Here is a 20,715-nt window from a genome sequence, read left to right as displayed (position 1 = left end):
GTTGCATGAATCAGCCCTTCTTTGTTTACCTTTCCAGCTGCCTTGGCCATATTAAGGCTCTTCTCAAAACCCTCCAATGGTTTGTTATCCTTCTTGACAGCCAGATGAGATGCTTGCCATGGGCCAGGCCTGACCACACAAATGATCCAGGCAGCCACTTAGAGGAGCAGCATTTGTAGGATGGTGACAGTGCATCTGTAGGGGTGACAATAAAGCTGTGTTTGATCTGCAAAATGACCTTCAGAAATTGTGTCAGTGAATATCATAGAAGACACTGGGGATATATCTCTTAGTAGTCTTGGTTTAATCTACTAACTCAGCTCTTATACTTTACCAGGTATTTAAAAGTACAACTTTTTGCTTCAGAATTATCCATGACATCTCCAGTTGAAAGGATCTCAGGTAACTAATCTTAGAAGCATCAACATAAGACCCTAAAAAGCAACTGTCACTCATAGTATCACACAATACAGGGACAGAGGAGCCAATAGTATGATTCACTAACTGTACATCAAAATTAAACCCCACCCTTCCACACTATTATAAACAAATAAGCAAGCTTTACTTACACAGGGCCTCCCAATCACATTCTTAAATTCTCACGGCAGCAAACAATTCATAATAAAGTGTTAAATACAGCAGCTTCAAATAGATACACAATTGAAAATAAGGGAAGCAATTGAGGGAATGGGAAAGTAACCTGAGAGACTGAGGATACAACGAAACTGTAAACGAATACAGATGCATGTACTATGCAATTTGCCAGGGGTTTGCATATAGGGGTTAAAAAGTATCATTCATTTCCCTCTTTTAATGCTATCAAGCTTTACATAAACTTCCTTACTCCTTGGATGCTTCCTTTAAACTGCATCACTTTTCTTTCACCCTTCAGATTTCTCCTTCTGCCGATAGCCTTGTTTAGCTTACTTTTCTTCTTTACCCCATAAGTAAACCCCTAGCAAAGCACAGAGTACACACAGCTGCATTTACTCCCAATCGTGTGCATTCCACTTCACAAAATCCGGTTCCCATTTCCCTTCTTCTTCTGCAGTGCATACTTTGTGAAGATGTCTTATAGGGAGTCAGGCCATTGGTCTGATCAGCCCAGCATTGTCTAATTAATTGGCAACTGCTCAACAAGATCTCAGGCAGGTCCTTACATACCCAGAAGCTGGACTGCTAAATATTTGGTTAAGGGACTTGAACTGTGGTTGCACTGAAAGACAAAGAGGAAGACTAATCACTGCTTAAAAATAAAAATAATCAAGGGGGCAGGGTGTGCACTTAAGTCCAGAGAACAGTAAAGGCTAATTATTATTGACAAACAGGTTGTCTAAGTAAAGCTTCAGATTGAGCTCAGGGTACACAGGTGAGTGTGTCAATTCACTTTGGGCAGGCCTGCAGTGGCATGCAGCATACCCAGTCATGATCTGGACCAGTGATGAAGCCCTCTCTAGTAGGGCTGGGTGATATTAGGTTTGCAACATCGTGGTATATCACGAGCCAAGCATCACAGTTAGAACGGACTCCCAGAACACATTCTTTTCGAGAACCAAGGAACGACTGTATTACCATAAAATGCACGCCTCGTGCTTTATATAAGTAACACAGCAAACTTTTATTTTATTTTATTTAAATAAGCATATATGCCAGTTATCCCTACCACCCTAAAAAAATCCTGTTTTGCATAAAAAGGCAGAATGCATGTATACTAAAGGCCAGATTAAATATTTTAAGAAAGACAGAGCTGACGCTGATTTCTTTCTATCTCTTTTCTAGTGTGAATTACACTGAAATCAGCTGTGCTGTGCATTTTCCCTCTTCCACCTCCCATCGTTGGATGGCAAGAGACACAGTGCGGTGATTGTTTGAATTAGACTTTACAAGGGAATGAGAGATGGAGAAGGGCAGGAATCTGTATCTTTTCTCCTGTGAGGGAGAAAGCAGATGGGGGGAGGTTTGACATTCATTGTGGAAAATAACAAGAAAGGAAAACTTAAACATGCCCCCCTCCACACACACAATTTCTTCTTCTGTTCCTGTCCAGCCCCCATGGTTGCTTTTCCTAAACAAAACTCCAAGCTAGCAGGGGCAACTACATGTGACTCAGTGTCACTTGTAATTTGGCCATGAGCTGTAACATAAAATTAAGAACTTAATTTTGAAAATTGGTCCGTGACTGATCATATGGATAAACTGCATGGTAGGCAAGCTGGTGGGTTTCATAACTCTCTCTCCCCCCCCCCGTGTGTGTGTGTGTGTGTGTGTGTGTGTGTGTGTGTGTGTGTACACATGAAGGAAGTAAAGAATCCTTAGCATGTGGCGTCTTTTCTCTCCTGGAATTTCCAGCTCCCTGCTTCAGCTTGTCTCTTCTAACAACTGATCCTCCTTCAGAGAAAAGCCTTCAGCTGGAACGGATTGCTTTACAGCAGCCTGCGGAGGGATGTCTGATACCTGAATGAGATCAAACATTCAGGCACTGTTCTCAGGCTGAGCTGCCATGTGGAAAATCCTGTCCTCCTCATGCAACAAGGGACACTGTTTATTCCTATGGCTTGGGGTAAACTATAGGAGCAGAGAAGGGAGAAGGGATTAACGAAAAGGAGGGGCTGCCTATTTAAAGATCTGAACTTAAAACATCTGTTGAATGTAAATAACACTCTGCATTCCATGAGAAGGCAGACACCTCTACAGTTCACCTGCACAACTTGCTTCTTGCTTTGTCTGAACATGGAATGAAATTCTTGGAGGAGCTGAGAACTAGGACCCCGTGACTAGGAAGAGAAGGGTAGTGGCGGCTGGTGGTGACTTGTGTGCAGCTACAGGTGAATGGGTGCTGAGTGTCAAGAGATAAATACTGAAGACATCCCTATCAGGGGTCCATGGCAGGCCCCAGGCCCAAACTCCTGTTTGCTCAGAGGGAGATGGTGCCATTAAAAACTGTCAAAAGCAGACAGAACCCCTAAAAAGCATCCTCTCTTTGTGTGGGCTTCCTTCAGGAGCTGCAGACAACAGACCATGTTTTAGAAGCTTCTCACTTACTCTCCCTCCCCTCCCCACTCTTTTCAGTACATTTGTTTTGTTGGGACCAAAGATGTGAGGTGCAGGATTTGATCTCCTGACGTCTTGGTGTTCACTTAAAAGCAGCTGCCAGGAAAAGGGAGTTGGATCAGAGCTGCAGTACTAGGAGAAAGCTTTCCCTACCATGCTGTTTCCTTGGGCTGACATACGTCTGGTATTTCCTGGACATAGCTGGGATTCATCCACCCGAAATAGCATCTGGGCGGAATTTCCAAAAACCGTCCAAGTTGTCCGGGGAAGCCTGGGCATATGGAAACCCATGTTGGAAATGTAGGGTTTTTTTGCGAATTCGCAAAAAAATGCCTCCAAAACATTTTTGAGATTTTGCCAAAAAAGTTCAACAAATTTGCTCCAATTATACAATATGGCATCCCTACTTTTTCCCCAATTTAAATCACCCCCAAAACCTACTAAGAGGAAGAAAGTCAGGTATTTGTATTCTATCTGTCTTCTTCTCCCCTAGCTAATAGCAGCCCAGAAGTCTAATTTAAGAAATGGAAACAGCACATGGGGAAATGAAGCATTACTTCCCCTGTTGACATGGTGGGGGCACAGCTCTACAGCATAAGATTGCAGAGGAGTCCATCTAAACCACCACTCCCTAGCATATTTCTTGCTAATGTGAGATCTCTTGCCAACAAGATGGATGAATTGAGGCTGCAGGCAGCAAAGAACAGCCTTGTAAAAGATTGCTGCGTTTTATTTGTCATTGAGACATGGCTTCAACCGTCTATACCAGACACAGCTATTCAGTTGGAAGGCTGTGCGGTACATCGTCATGACCGAGGCATGGACTTCAGAAAAACCAAAGGAGGGGGGCTGTGTGTATATGTGAACAAATGCTGGTCCAATAATTCTAAGACTGTGGGCAGTCACTGTTCACCGGATTTGGAATATGTGGCTGTTAAATGTAGACCAGCCTATCTCCCTAGGGAGTTCACAGCTGTTATGCTAACTGGTGTGTACGTGCCACCAGATGCCAATGCCAACTTGGCTTTGGGATGCCTGCAGAGCCTTATCAGCAGCCAGCAAGACAAGTATCCTGAAGCTGTGCACATCATTGCGGGAGACTTCAACCATGTTGAACTTAAAACAGTGCTCCCAACGCTCTATCAGCATGTGAAATGTCCCACAAGAGGGGACAAGACACTGGATAAAGTTTATTCGAATGTAAATCACGGCTATAGGGCTTTACAGCTGCCACATTTGGGCCAGTCCGACCATATGTCTCTGTTCCTGGTACCAGCATATATCCCACTCAGGAAACGGGCTCCCACAATATCAAGGACTGTTAAAATCTGGCCTGAAGGTGCTATTCACCAGCTGCAGGACTGTTTTGAGAGAACCAATTGGGATATTTTCGATCGTTCAGACCTGGAGGAGCACACGGCGGCAGTTCTGTGCTATATCAATCACTGCACAGACACTGTCACAGTAAATAAATCCATCCGGTTTTACCCCAATCAGAAACCCTGGATGAATAGAGAGGTCCAGTGCCTGTTGCGGGAAAGGAACAGGGCTTTCAGGTCGGGCGAGGTGCAGCTTTACAGTGTGGCAAGAGCAAACTTGAAGAGGGGTATTCGACGGGCAAAACTGGATTATAGGCAGAGGATTGAGGATAATTTAAGGAGCAACAACACAAGACAGATGTGGCAGGGGATTCAGCATATTACCAACTACAAACCTAACCTTGGTGCTGTCGACGGTGACCCTTTGCTGGCGGAGGAGCTTAACCTCTTCTTTGCTCGCTTCGAGAAGGAGCCACCTGAGACGCCGGTATTACAGCCACCAGCCCATAGGGGCCCCTCATTCACTGTAGAGGAGCATGAGGTGAGACAGGTATTGAGGATGGTGAATCCGAGGAAGGCTGCTGGACCTGATGGCATCACTGGAAAGGTGTTGAAGGGCTGTGCGGATCAGCTGGCGAGGGTCTTTACTAAGATCTTCAACAAGTCCTTACACCAGTCTATTGTCCCACCCTGCCTGAAGTCGTCAACTATTGTTCCTCTGCCAAAAAAATCCACAATCAGTAGTTTGAATGACTACAGACCAGTTGCACTGACTCCAATCATCATGAAGTGTTTTGAGAAACTGGTGTGCCGTCACATTATTTCCTGTCTTCCATCAACTTTTGACAACTACCAGTTTGCATACAGGGCAAATAGATCCACAGAAGACGCTATCACCACCACTCTCCATGCTGCTCTGTCCCATCTGGAGCTGCCGGGGAGTTATGTGAGGCTGCTGTTTGTGGATTTTAGCTCTGCTTTTAACACTATCCTCCCCCATAGACTGGTGTCCAAGCTAGAGGCGATTGGACTCTCCAACTCCACCTGTCTCTGGGTTTTGGATTTTTTGTCAGAACGTTCTCAGAGGGTTAGAGTAGGGTCACATATGTCCACAGCCCTTAGCCTTAACACCGGCTCACCACAGGGTTGTGTGTTGAGTCCCCTGCTCTATACTCTCTATACGTATGACTGTACAGCCATCTATTCCAGCAACAAAATCATCAAGTTTGCTGATGACACTACGGTGGTGGGGCTCATTTCAGGAGGGGATGAGTCCGCCTATCGGGACGAGGTGGAGCGGCTCTGTGTTTGGTGTGGAGAGAACAATCTGGCTCTTAATACGGCTAAGACCAAGGAATTGGTGGTGGATTACAGGAAAAAAAAGGCGGACATTCAGCCCTTGTATATCAACGGGGAACGGGTGGAGAGGGTGGCGGAATTCAGGTTCTTGGGAGTGACTATCGATCAGGGCATGACTTGGAGCGCAAATACCACTGCTCTGGTGAAGAAGGCCCAGCAGAGAATTTATTTCCTCAGACTTTTAAAGAAGAACAATCTGAGTGAGAGACTGCTGGTGTCCTTCTACCGAGGCTCCATAGAGAGCATTCTCACATACTGTATTTGTGCTTGGTTCTCCAGTTGTACAGCTAGGGAGAGGAAGGTGCTCCAGAAGGTCATAACCACAGCCCAAAGGATTATTGGTCATCCTCTCCCATCTTTGGAAGAACTGTACGGTTCCCGTTGTCTTAGGAAAGCAAACAACATCCTGCAGGATTCATCTCACCCGGGATACAGTCTGTTTGCACTACTGCCTTCTGGCAGGAGATATAGAAACATCAAGTCAAGGACAAATAGACTGAAAAATAGTTTCTATCCAAGAGCTGTGGCCTTTTTGAATGCTGTAACTCGATAGTGTGACCTGGGAGTTTGATGGGTGTGGGTGTGGGTGTGGCTGGAATGTGGTTTGTTTGGTTGTTGTTGTTGTTTTGCTTTTGTTGTTTTTAAGGGATGGCATCCAATTTCGTTGCACTTGTGCAATGTTGCACTTGTGTAATGACAATAAAGAATCTATTATCTATTATCTATTATCTATAAATATCAATGGGTTCTCTTCACTGTGTCTTGTTCCCCCCCTCCACTTCCTTACCCCTATCTGTAGCTCCTCACCCAGTTGCTGAAGCCTGCCCAGTTCCTGCCCAAATGCTACTGTCCTGGGATGACCACTTACAGTTTTGGCTAACTCTGCAGCCTACCATCACCTCCTCATGTTTTTGTTTCTGTACCACACAACCACTGAGCTACCTGACTCTATCTTGGGCATGGTGCCATGGATGACGTAGGCATAGATTGTCCATCTTCCCCTAGAGCCATGGCCCCATTTTAAGTCAAGCCTTCCTGCAGCTGCTAACCAATCGCAGCTCTTTCGCCACACACCATATCAGTTTTTTGCCTTTTGCCATATTTTATTCCCTTTCCTCATAAAAGATAATGAAGTAATCCTCCAAGCTCTTGACATTGGACTTGAGCCCAATTTCCAGTTTAGCACAGGACTGAAAATGCATCAGCAACGATTATTTGTAGCTATGGTGTGTGAGAAAGCTGTGGTTTGTGTTAACGGTGGAATCCCCAGGGGTCAATTTAACACTCCCTCCATTTTTCAATTCACTGTAACAATAAATAAATAATTCACCACTCATGAAAAATGAGTCCCAAACGGACTGAGAAGCAGTCCTCAGTCATTTATGCTGGTATCCACCCATTCTCAGAGGACTTGGAGTTTTGGCATGAGGACAAGAGACCCATGTATCAGATTTGGGTTACAGCAGAATCCCTATAAAGGTGGTGACTTAAACAAGGTGATGATTTAAATCACAGGGCCTTTTCTTCTTATTATGGGGGTGGGGGAAAGTCAAAAGCACTACAGCAGTTAGATGTCCAAATATTGAGGGGGTTTAGCATGTGCTTTCGGAGCATGTGAAATTAGCAATAATGAAAGATGCTAACAGAATGTGATGACATTGGCTCATGAAGTGGCTAGAATCTAGACCAGGCTATAAGACAAAAAGTAAGTTAGGACACTGCTGGTTGCTGTGAAGGGACAGCACTTTCAAGAGGCTACAGCTCTATCTTTAAACACCCGCCCACACAATAATATTACTAGCAACAACAAAATCCTTAGGAACTAATTACTTTTTTTAAGGCACGAACCCTTTTAGGTCCTTGCTCTCCCATTTTGATAAAAGTCTATTTTGAGGAAGGATAAGATAACTCGCCAGCAATGCTTAGCTTGCCTCAAATTAGTGAGCTTTTTCAGGCTTTATCATTCACCCAGGTTTTTTTCCTCCATTGCAAACTTTTCAGCCTTGCCAAAAAGGATGGATTAAAAAAAAGAAAAAAGAACACATTTTGTTTGATCAGCCCTTTCTCTCTATAGTCCCCCACATCTCTTTGAAACTAGTACCACTGGTGCATGTCAGTGTGCCCTAGCAACAAGGAGTGAACTCCTCGCGATGGACAACAAGCTGGCAGAGGCTCACTAATTAGCTGAAAAGAACAGCACAAAAGCAGGATTGTAGCTGCAAACACAGTTTAAATAAAAAGAAGAGGTTTTACATAGAAATTATTCTAGTGCCTGGTGGGGCCTAGAGAACAGTGCTCTATTATCTACAGAGCAGGTAGGCCCTGATACATGGTAGTAGTGACCACTTTAGCACTGGCTTCCAGGGCCAAAGAGCTTCAGGTATAACATGAAGTACAGTGGAACCTCGGTTTTCGAGTGTTTCAGAAGCCGAACTTTTCAGTTTTCGAACGCCAAAAACCCAGAAGTAATTGCTTCTGTTTTCGAACGTGCCTCGAAAGTCGAAAGGCTTCCAAGGTGCATTTCTCCATTTTCTCCATTGAAATGGCCGACCGCCCACTGCGCCTCGGTTGTTGAACGTTTCGGAAGTTGAACGGTCTTCCAGAACGGATTACGTTCAACAACCGAGGTTCCATTGTATTAGTAATAATTTAGAACATGATAGCTTAAAATACTGTTTCTCAATTCTGCAACTGTTTAAAACTGAGACATCCCATGATTCTCGTTATATTTCCATATTATGTATTATGATTTTTTATTATAAAATTATGGGAGGGATCTACCTCTCTATGCTCATTGGACTGACCCCCTCCTGAGCCACGTGGAGATACTGCTGTGCTTTGAAGTTTATTTTATTGCATCTTCATTTCTTGGTTCTGCCTTTGACTGGAAGTGAAAGTGCTGAAATGTCAAAAGAGTTGCTTGTGCAGTGACATTTTTCACTGAGACAGGGGAAGTACCAAAAATGTTGACAAGTTCCAAAGAGTTTCATTTGCTGACTTCAGTGTTTTGGAGAAGAAATGAGGCATTGCAATGGTTAGAGATCCACTAGCATCTCACCAGAACTCTAGGGACTGCCCACCACTAGCATTAGTAGGACTTCAAAGCTTTATCCTACACCAATTAAATGCCCCAGCAGCTTACACTGAGCTACATACTGTTATATTCTTCCTCTGTTTCCCAAGTGGTCAGAGGTTCCTCTCAAGATTCCTTCAGCCATCTCCTATTTCTCTCCCTGCATCTTCCTCCTCACAGGTACCTTAGGCCAGCCCCTTTCCTTGCATGGGCAGGGTCTCCACCTCCCAAACCTGATTGCTAACACTCACCAGATTTCAAGAGGCCTTTTTTTCTAACCATTACCCCCTCCCATTAAGGAAACATTAGCCCATCACCCATTGCTTTTAACAAGCATTTCCCTAACAAAGACTGACCAGCAGCTGAAATAATAGCTTATTCCATAAGAGAGGGGCCCTAACCTCCTGCCTTGCTTTGAAGGAAGGGGATGCATTGTTTAACTGGAACAGATTACTTCCTCCTCACGGCCTCCATCCTTGCTGTTGTTCGGCACTTTCTATTTTTGGTTTTTAAACAGCTTCATAGGCACTCTTGGTCTTGAGCAGTACAGAGGGGGAGTGCATGGCTCTTCAATATGTTTTAAAGTAAAGAAATGCAAAGGGGGGGGAGTTCACCACAGGCCATGGTTGAACAGAGGATGGAGGATTTCTGTCCCTGTGGTAAGGCAGGAAGTGCCTGTGTTACTCAAACTGCCACATTGCCACGCAGTGCTGACCATCACAATAGGTATGAAAGCTCAGGTGTGTTTTTTTTAATTTTATCAACAATAAAATATGAATTATATGAACGAGTGGGTGATTTTTGGTCTTTCTACAACAGGTGGCTTACAACAGCACATCTATTGAGCAATTACACCATTGCCTGGAAAAGCCCCATGTTATTTTATCCTTAGCCCAAATGCGTACAGTCCCTTGGGAAATGGTTTACCTTGTACCTTCCTTATAGGTTCTCACAGAAGAGCTGGTAAGCCTTCTTGCCTGGCCATTTCTCTCTTGAGAGGTTCCTCTCTGCTTCTGACCATCCCCTAGGGCAAAATGTTCTGATGCAACTATTTCAGGGCCCAGCACAGTCTGCAGGTTATTCTGGAGCTAGGAATGGGAGAGGAGAACTAGCCATGATTCATTTACTTCTCTGGGGCCACAGCTGCCTCAGGAAGATCCTCACTGAAGGTCACTCAGAGCTGGCCCACCCACGAAGCAGGGTGAAGTAACTGCCCCAAGGGCAGCCCATCACCTCCGCCACCAGCAGAGAAGCTGCTGCTTTACAGCCTATGTTTACAGCACATATGAGAGTAGAGTTTCAAAAACTTTCCTGAATGGTGAAGAAAACATTCTGTACATTAAAAAAAATGTTAGAGACTACTCTTTCATTCAAAGCCACAATGCCCAAAATCAAAGAGACACCTTGATTGCATTGAGAGAACAAAAGGAAGAAAAACACAATATTTTAAAAAATGATCCCCATTCTCTTGCAGCAAAATCTGATTATGATTATAATGGTGTTTCGGGTTTTTTAAATGTTCACATTAAAAAAATGTGTAAGCTGTCTATAAGATGATATTCTACCATTTTGATAAAACTGCAGTTACATTTCTATAGATCCCTATTGTTTTTATCCTTAATAAATGGTACGGGAATTTCTTACATCATTGGTTGAATAGGATGCCTATTAAGGTATCTTTAAGCGGGAGGAATTCAAACATCTCAGTCAGTTCCTAGTTAACTTCCCAGTTCTTGAAATTATTTTGGGCTGGTCAATACCAACTCTACATATCTCAAATTCTGAGAAAGACTAAAGAGCAACAAACAGTCCTTTATGTAGAGTAAGTCTATATTATTTAAGGCTAATAAAAACAACTTAAAATACCTCATTATAACAGTTTGGCCTTTCTCACTAGAACTTTGAGAAAATGGGTTTCTGGCTTATTTCTTTCAGTCCCTCTTATGGTATTTAATATACCCAAGGGATAATTTGACTATAAATACAACATGTATACATGTGAACCATGTTGCCTGAGACAAAGCCAGAAGGAAGCCCCACTGCTCATTATATGCTACAAGTTTCTCCACTTGTGAACAATCTGAACTTATATTCTGTTTGGCAAGAGAAGCCTAGACCACTTCCTTAAGCATGACTAAAGCACCCAAAATGTGTTAAAATGTAAGGGCAGACTCAACCAGGCTGTAATGGATTACTTCCTCAGCATAGTGTTTTTTGCTTGCTGGGCATGTCACAAGACGTGGTGAAGAGCAAATGTGTGAGGAGACTCAAATCAACTTTCCACCACTTCCTGCAAAATATGAAAAGAGAACTCACGCAGATAATCGACTACCCAAGGGTTGTTTTGCAAAGTTAACGGTTATTTTCATCAAATAGCTGTTATTTTCTGAAACACACTGATATATTGCCATTCTTAACACTAATAATGGATAACTTTCTTAATAGGTTTTGGTGGTTCTCTCTGAGAGTTCAGCAAACGTGGAACATCGAAGCTCCCACTTTTTCTGGAGCTGATTCTAAAAAGTTTTACAACAGAAGGTGCCCAAGCACCACAGAGGTTAACACAATACTCAAGTGTCAAGCCTCACTTGATAATTTGCAGCTTGAACAGTCCGGTTTCCTTTCTGCAGGTGAAGCATCTGGTCCCTAAATGCAGTATTGTGGGCTGAATTTGGAACACCTAAGTATGCGTGCTTCTTGGCCGGAATATTTTAACACTTGGCTGGTGATGGCCAAGAGGTTTGTACATTCTAAGTCCACAGCCTATCAAGAAATTGGTCATATTCACTGAAGTGCATGCATAATGGATCTTCATCCCATATATGTTTCCTTGGAAGTTAAGCCCACTGGTTTCACTCAACTGAGATCAAACTACAGGAGTGTATAACTGTAGCCTGGCAGTGCCTTTTGAAAGAGTAAAGCTGCTTGGAAGATAGGAACACAAGAAACTACCTTATACGAGGTAAGACTGTCAATCTAACCCAATATTGTTTCTTCTGACACACAGTGGCTCTCTAGAGCAGTGTTTCCCAACCTTTTTTGGGCAAAGGCACACTTGTTTCATGAAAAAAATCTCGAGGCACACCACCATTACAGCCCCGTGATGTCAGCGCGCAGCGTCACGCCGGGAGGGACATGAATTGCTAGCAAATTACATAATCACCTCCTTGAGGGCTGGCTCATCTTCTCCGAAGGCAGAACCCCATTAATTAACAGCACAGACTCACACCATAGCCAAGACGAGGGGGGAAAACCTCAGTCATGCACAGTCATGCACATGTGGGGGCTAAATGAGGACGAAGACCGGGCAGAGAGCAGGGTTCAAATCACCCCACCTGGCCAGGACAATCCCTGGGTGCTCCCTTGGGCCACTCGCCTGACCCACCTCGCAGGGCTGTTGTTGCGAGGATAACACGGGTAGAACCACGCGCGCCCCCGGGAGCTCCTTGGAGGAGAAAGCGGGCGATGAATGCAATGCACGAAATATATGAGAGGTGACCAGGTTTTGCAGGTGAGGGGCCCCCGTCAGCCTCCGCTTCCAACACCCGGCGCAACGACGCCGAAGTTTCCCCCCGGGCTCGGCTCGGGGAGCACCGGTGCTCCCCCCGCGGCTCCCCTTCGCCCTCCCGGCTCTCTCTGCCGCCCACTGGGCACCCCCCTCACCTGCCAAGTCCGGAGCGCCGGTGGAAGTTGCATGCATGCATGCAGGGCGCCGCGTTGCCATTGCATTGCACTGCACTCCATGCAACGCCTGCACGCATGCATTGCCTTGCACGCCCGCCAAGGGGTCTCCCCGCGGTCCGATGCGTCCCCTCCGGCACGGATGCAGCATTGCAAAAATAAAAAAACCCCGACGCAGCCCTACCTGGGGGGCAGCCTCCGCCTCCGCCGCTCCGCCTCCGCGGGGATCCCCGGGCTCCATCCTGCCGCCCGATCTCCAGAGGGCAGGCAGGCTGTGCGGGGTCTGCGCGGAAGAGCCCCTGCCCGCCCGGCTGCCGCCGCTGCGCTCATTCCATGGCCGGGAGAAGAGCGCTTCAAATAAAACGCCCGGCCCGCCAGGCCACGCTGGGAAACGTAGTTCGCGCACCCCGCGCGGGCGCGGAGCCCAAGGGCGAGGGGACTACGGATCCCGGCAGCCCCCGCGCTGGGGACAGAGGAGGAGAGGCCGGGTGCAGGGATGGAGGGACGGGTGGGCGAGCGAGTGAGTGAGTGGCAGCCACCAAGCCTTGGCCGAGAGCCAGGAAGGGCCTCCCCGGAGGAGGAGGAGGAGGAGGGAGGCGCAGAGCGGGAGGGAGGGAGGGAACCCCAGGGGTCATCTAGTGACGGCGCCCCAATCGAAAATTTGACTTAAAAAAAAAAAATCTTTCAATTTTTAAATTTTTCCCGCGGCACACCAGGCAACATCTCGCGGCACACTAGTGTGCCGCGGAACAGTGGTTGGGAAACACTGCTCTAGAGTAGGGTAGGGAACTATGTTCCACTCAAGGGTTGCATTCCCTCATTGGGGGGGGTGCCAGTAATAGGTGGAGTAGGAGTCAAAAGTGGGCGACTCTTACCTTTGTACAATAGGCTACAGTCCTGCCATGCAAAAACCACAGGATTCTCTACACACACACACCCCAAACTAAACTCTCCATGCAGGCAAGCAAGAGGCACTATCACAGTTCAAGGACACATTCCAGCAAGGCAAACGCACTTGAGGAGGGTTCAAAGCAGGCCAGTGAGAAGGGTGGCCTGGGAGGGGGCATAGCCTGCTGAATTTCAAGGGCCAGAGAGCACTGCATCCCCTGGCTCAGGACCGGCCCAATACATTTTGTCACCCGAGGCAGATCCCAAAATGGAACCCCCCCCCCTCAACCAAGGAAGAAAGGGTGACAGAAGATCTACATCAGGAACAAGGGGGAAGAAAAATTGGTCTTGGAATCTGCTGCCCAAGTGGATTCTGCCACCTGAGGCCATCAGTGGCCTTACCCTGGTTTGAGTTTCCCCAACCCTGCTCAAGAGTCTTAGACAGTCAAAGGCTACGAACCATGATGTCTATGCTCTGCCACAATGGTCCAAAGCAACATCCTTCTAAACATCAGCTACTGGAAACCACGGGAGGGGAGAGTGCTCTTGTGTCCTGCTTGCAGGTTTCCCACAGGCATTAGGTTGGCTACTCTAAGAACAGGAACCAGCAGGCTCTTCTTACACCCTTAGATGGTTTTCACATCAGCTTCTAGCTGAACCTTTCACTGGCCTTGCGGGGCATTGAATCTGGGACCTTTGGCTGGCAAAGCCCAGGCTCTTTTCCTGAGGTAGGGCCCAAAAGCATGTCTGCATTCTCCTCTGGTTTGCAGGGGTGCTAAGGGACAGGGAGAATGTATGATCCTTTGGATCCCAGCCATGCCCCAGCACAAATCAGTAATTATTTTAAAAAGAAACAACTATCAGTGCTCCAAACCTTCCTGGAAATCTCACTGTCTGTTCTTAAAATCCCCTTTCCCCACCCCTAGTTGCATTGAGACTGCTAAACCCCAGCTAAATTCCTGGAACTAGGAAACATTCAATACTAATATTGCGATGGGCATGGAAAAAGCTGCAATAAGCATGATAATAATTTACCTAGGGCACTGGAACAAACCTAACACACCTCTGCTCTTGTAATAATTGAACCCGAACAAAATTCTTAACAAGCAGAATGGGTTATGTATCCACAAGAAGAAACATGCACTCTAATTACGACAATATCTACCCACTTCCTCCTTGAAAAACAAGCTGATTCCTGCAATCTTACCACTTGCAAGTGAGATACATATAAAAGTGTGCTGCTCACTCACCACACAAACTGGTGTGGTTTGCCATTGCTCCTTGATAAACATTTGCTCACTTTTCTAGCACCTTTGCTGCTAGGTTTGGGCCAGAGGATTGTCTTGTGCTCCCTTATTATTGAGTTCATCTGCTGCCTGCAAAGGGATAGATAGATAGGCCTTTCCAATGTAACATTGCATCAACTGGAATATTGGAAGAGCACTCACTGATCCCTGACTCAGGGTTTGAAAAAGCTTTGCCAAGTTCTTGGGAAATTACACTTTATGCTGTCTTCCTTCTGGGGGTTCCCTCACTGCGAGAAGCCAAGTTACAGGGAACAAGGCAGAGGGCCTTCTTGGTAGTGGCACCTGCCCTGTGGAATGCCCTCCCACCAGATGTCAAGGAAATGAACAACTACCTGACTTTTAGAAGACATCTGAAGGCAGCCCTGTTTAGGGAAGCTTTTAATGTTTGATCCATTACTGTATTTTAATATTTGGTTGGAAGCCACCCAGAGTGGCTGGGGAAGCCCAGCCAAATGGGCAGGGTATAAATAAATTATTATTATTATTATTATTATTATTATTATTATTATTATTATTAAGTTTGGGGGAGGGCAAACCCTCTACCCCGACCATCTCTACATTCAATGAAGGGTTAGAACAAAGTTTCCCAAATTTATTTGGCTTACCACCCCCTTTTCAGAAAAAATAATAATACTCAGTGCCCCCCTGGAATCTACCTTCTTTAAGCAACGGGGCAGGGCCGGCGTCACTGCCATTGGTCAAATAGGCAGGCAAGCTGTGATCCACTTCCCAGGCCTGAGTGAAGCTGAAAAGCGTTCACCCAAGCATGGGAAAATCCCTTGCCAGATCCAGGAGAGGCGTTGTTGCATCCTGCAACAGCGTCTGACCTGACACAACAGATGAAACATGCATGGATTTTCAATTTCTTCTTCTTTCTTTATGCTTCCACTGCCCCCTTATTTTTATTCAACATCCCCCAGCTGCACCTGAGGCTACTACTACTGCACCCCTGGATCTTTCCAGCGCTCCCCAGGGGACAGTATTGCCCACTTTGGAAAACAATGGCTAAGAATTTGAGCAAACTCAGATTCATGAATCTAGCAAGGGTTGGAAATAATCACAGGATAGTTTCCTCATGAAGACAGCCTGGCAACTGGGATTACGGGGGGGGGGAGGGGGTCATTGAAGAAACAAAAGGCTGAACGTGGCCTGGTTTGCTTGATAATGGCAAGACATCAGCAAAATTTGGGGTAGCGATTACCGTTGGCCTGATGCAAGCAACAAGAAAAAGTGCCTTTTGCTGTGGGCTTGGTATGTGAAATATGTGTAAAGAAACTGTATTTCATAAAGACACTGCAGACTGGTGGTACATTGCTTATAAAGGTTGAATGATGATTACATCTACAAAGGATTAAGGACTGTAAGACATTTTGCACATAAGAACTTAAAAGTCTGTTGTTGTTTTAAAATGTGATTGCCCCCTTTAAGAAATAATTCCATTTTTATTCCTGTTCCGGTAAACTATGTAGACGTTTAGTATGTCCTTCAACAACCAGTGTGTGTTGCACTGCTTAAAATATGCCAACAGCACAAAAACTTGAAATTATTGAGGTATGTACATGGCAGCAACAAAGTTGGTGCCAAGGAATGGCGATCATGGTAGGTGCATTGAAGAGCAGGCAACAAAAAATTTCCATCTTGCAGAATTCCTCAAGCCTGTTTATTTTAATAATGTTAAACTATTTCTTTTTCTTACAGGCCTTTCAAGTAACCATGTTTTAGAATGTTAAATGCAGCTGTGACCCATTTGCTGTGGGCCATCTAGACACTTTCCCTTCAGGCTCTGCTTCTGTTGCCTCATTTTCCCAATGGTGTTTGTGATTTTCCACTAGAGAAAATGCAGTTATTTCCTTAACTCGTGCAGTGATTGCTATTAGGTTGCAGCACAGAATGTGGTTGTGTGAGGCAGGGATGGGCAATCTGTGGTCTTCCAGATGTTGCTGAATCCCAACTCTCTGTGGGGCTTCCCTTGCACTTGAGTCTGGAGACTGTTGTTAGTGCTACAGCTTCATTGCTGACAGGAAGTGGGACGCTGGGAGCATATAACATCCCTCCTCAGATTCTGGCACTGGTTGATGATTTGTTACCAGGCCAGACTCATGGTGTTACAATCAGTACGTAAAGCTCGTAACAGCTTGGTATCTGTTTACTTGCAAGATCACCTAACCAGATATGTGCCACTTGACCACTTCTGGCACTTTTACAAGTTCCACATAATGTTCATTGTAAGGAATCGAGCCTTTAGTGTGAAAGCTCCTACACTTTGGAATTCCCTACTCATTGCTATTAAGCCTTTACCATATTCTTGTTGATGCCCTGCTTGTAGTCTTCCCATTTTTGCTTAGGCAAGACTACCTAGACATGTAAAGTTGATATGTGTTTTAGCTGTAATTTTAGCTTATAATGTACTTATTTCATATTGTATGCAGCTTATAATTTATGTATATTTGTGTGTGGGTGTGTGCGTGTGTACGTGTGTGTGTGTGTAGTGAACTATTTAAGAGGTTTTATTTACAATTAAGTGGTATGCAAATTCTGTTAAATAAAATAAAGCAAACTCTCTTCAGCCCTAAATATGACCAATAGGTTAGGGCTGGCTGATGGGCGTTAGAGTCAAGAAACATGTGGAAGCTCTCAGGCTCCTCACTGCTGCTATATGGAAATATCACTCCAACAATTTGCTATTCCATGTTATGAACTTAACTGCTGTAAACAGCCTGGGGCAGCGCCAGCATGGGAAAAATATCTTGAAGTGTGCTGGTGCCAGTTTTTTTAAAAATAAAAGTAATTTTAAAAAGCAGCAAAGATGCCCTAATAATTCCTTCATGATTTCAGGAAATTGAAAAACTTTTTTAAAACAATATTTGCTGTTTAAAGCCAGTTCTCGATTAGATATCATGCAAGTGGTGCTAGCTAGCGTGAGGTCATTGCCAACATTTTTTCCCTTTTTCCCTCACTGTTCCTTATTTTGTATTGTTTACTTCATTCTTTCCTTCACCCTCATTCCCTCTAAGGGGTTTCTGCAAACTGTTCCTTGCTAATGATTACTACACACAAAAATGTTTACGAAAGAAATGGCTGCAAAAAAACAACTCAAATGTAGAAAGAGTCAGAACTAATATTTTATGTACGCTATTAACCATCTTATCTGTCCCCCTACTTTACTTACAGGAATCGATGTCAGGAACCACGAAGCGCTACCAGGACCAGGATACTGGGAAATAACTGGTGAATACCAATTATTCCTGAAGTTCCACATTTGCCCCCAGTTCACCCTCTGAATTAAAAAAAAAAGTGGGGGAGGGGCTTGACTCACTCTTTAGCCAAAACAGCCCCCAGTAGAGATTAAAACACAAATCTATGCAGTGTTTACAAAGTGTGGGAAATATAAGTTGTTAGACCATTAAATGTCCCAGTGTTAAATGCTTACAGTTTCCCCCTGCCTCTACCCTTCTCAGAGTGAATAGGCCACAAATTTTCCTAAGTTTCAAAGCTTTACTTACAGTAATCACAGCAGAAACATCACAGGTAAAAGCTTCTTCAGTACAAAAACCCAAAAAGTATCTTCAAGCATGGAGCTAGGGTGCCCCAACCTCATGCATGTGGTCAGTTACATAGTTCAGACAGAAGAGTGAGAGAGGAACAGGAAACAAACAAAACAACTTCCTTTCCCAAAGGTGAGGGGGCGTGACCTAGCCATTTCCTTTCTCTAGCATTTTACAGCTCTGTGGCCCTTAACCCCTTCATTTACTAACTAGCATAGATATGCACTGTTAAGTTTGACTGCAAAAAAACTCCCACACAGGATTGAGTCAGCATGCCCCAATGCAGGAAGAGGTAGAAAAAAAAACAGAGCTGATTGGGGGGAACTGGAGTTGGAACAGGGCTCTGCCCACTGTGCCTCAACGGTGTGGAAACTGTTGTGACCCCTTTGATGCTTCTGTCCAGTTCTGAATGTCTTGCTTGATTCCTGGATTGTGACTCTTGAACACTATGTCTGCTGCCAAATCCTGTACTCTTACTTGCGTGCATAAAGATGTCTGTCTTACTTGCACACAAGAGCCTCTATCTGCTGGGCGTGAGGCAGGACAATCACCTGTAAAATCTCTGGGAGCCACACGTCTAGCCTGAAGGTCCTTACCAAAAAAAACGGCATTCTGTTTCCCTTTTTTCCAGCCTCATTTACCAAGCCTGTGCTGGTTTCAGATTAAAGATCAGCAGCTGTGCAGGTGAAAGGTTGCCCACCAGACATGTATGGTGGCCTGTGAGAGGTTCAGTCAACATTTTTGCAGATAGCCTGAAACTGCAGGGGAGAGTCTATATCATATATACCAGATCAAATAAGTATAGTGGTTATCAGCCTGTTCATGGATCAAATGCACATTATTTTGAAATGCTCAGTTTACATGGGGCTGTTAGCCCTGGAGACTTGGGTGTGTCTACTTAGAGTTTATCTATGAGGGGTGTTTGCTTTGTCATTGCCCTTGTAGTACCTGTTTTGCTTCTTTCCTGATCACTTGATAGTGCACAAGGTCTATATCAGGTAGCAGAGAATCTGCTATTTTGGTCTGAAATGTGCAAGGTACACTTAATGCCCGAGAAAGGGAATACCTCATATTAGGGATAATGCCTAGCTAAGGGAGATTATGCTAATAGGCCATCAAGAGGGGGAAAGGGATATATTCCTGCATAATACATACATTTATATAGTGATTTTTGAAAGCTCAGTATGCTTCACATAATTATCTCAGTAATCTACGATAACACTGTAAAGTAGACTACCGTGATCTCATTGCGGATGGGGGCCTATGAATAAGTTGATATTTGAGCTAGTCACTATGCTAAAGCTCCCTTCAAAAAATTTTCTGTCATGTGATCATAATCAGAATTTAGGGGTTTTGTCATTGTTAGCATCACTTCACACTTACTGTGTTTGCATTTGCCATTTTATTACCTGTTCCCCCTTTTTTGAGAGATCCAGTGGTAAGAATGGTTACCTACAGGACTAACTTCCTCTGTCTTCCTCAAATTCAATTGCAAGAATTGGCCACTCCACACACTAAGCATGTTGAGCTTGGATTGTGGCCGCTCCATTTGTAATTATTGGTGATCTGGAGTAGGAACTAAAGTCATTCATAAGCTGTTGCATAAAGGTAAAGGTAAAGGTACCCCTGCCCGTACGGGCCAGTCTTGACAGACTCTAGGGTTGTGCGCTCTAGAGGCCGGGAGCCAGCACTGTCCGCAGACACTTCCGGGTCACGTGGCCAGCGTGACGAAGCTGCTCCGGCGAAGCGGCACCAGAGCAGCACACGGAACGCCATTTACCTTCCCGCTAGAAAGCAGTACCTATTTATCTACTTGCACTTAATTGTGCTTTCGAACTGCTAGGTGGGCATAGAGGGAAGCAATTTTGGATTGCACTCAAAAAGAAGAGGAAGTCCCTTTTGTTATTTTGAAAATGATGCACATAGTTGAAGTTTATTTGTTTCATATTCCAGACTCTGCATAATTCTATAATGTTTACAGTGGTGAATATTTCAACACTTGCTGCTGCTATCTTAATACTTAAGTTTCCCACCTTCTGCAATGTGTGAAGTCAGTCTGCTAACCTCTTTGAGCTATATGCTGCAGAAGATGTGAATCTGTAGGCAATGAATCAGCAACAGCACTACCACCCTCTTGCTGGGAATGGTAGATAGGTGCAACGCCCTAATTTTCCTCAGATCATGGATTAGAATTCCAGAAGAAGCAATAAGAAAACTGTGGACAACAAGTGTATCATACAACAAATATTATTCCTTAGAAAGCAAGTTCTGTATTAGTAAAATGACATTGGGAATAAAGTCTGGTGTTCCTTTTAATTCGCTGGAGTTATTTTATACACAGATCTTTTTCCAGATGCAAAATTATTTGGTTTTTGAGTCTTATTTTTTTAAAGGTTGTTTTTAGCTGTATGGTACAGAACAACTGAAAAAGCTGTGGTTTTTGAGGGTGGGTTGTGTGATTGTTGGGCTAGGGATGGAACTGGTTGGAAGAG

The 20,715-nt window shown here is 44.7% G+C and overlaps 1 long non-coding RNA gene across 1 annotated transcript in view; it reads right to left on the bottom strand.

Annotated features, from left to right (window-relative positions):
* LOC309364806 overlaps positions 1-19,747 on the bottom strand; it is a 142,648-nt gene extending 122,901 nt beyond the window's left edge. The window contains exons 1-3 of the long non-coding RNA XR_014165879.1: positions 18,182-19,747; positions 17,848-17,955; positions 30-195 (exon numbers count right to left, since the gene is read on the bottom strand). This is a non-coding gene — a long non-coding RNA (uncharacterized lncRNA). The remainder of the gene's footprint in view (positions 1-29; positions 196-17,847; positions 17,956-18,181) is intronic.
* Positions 19,748-20,715: the final 968 nt, after the last annotated feature.

This window comes from Podarcis melisellensis, assembly GCF_964234715.1.
Source record: "Podarcis melisellensis genome assembly, chromosome: 1".
NCBI lineage: Eukaryota > Metazoa > Chordata > Lepidosauria > Squamata > Lacertidae > Podarcis > Podarcis melisellensis.
Note: the sequence above shows the minus strand (reverse complement) of the source record. Positions and strands in the feature narration are given on the sequence as shown.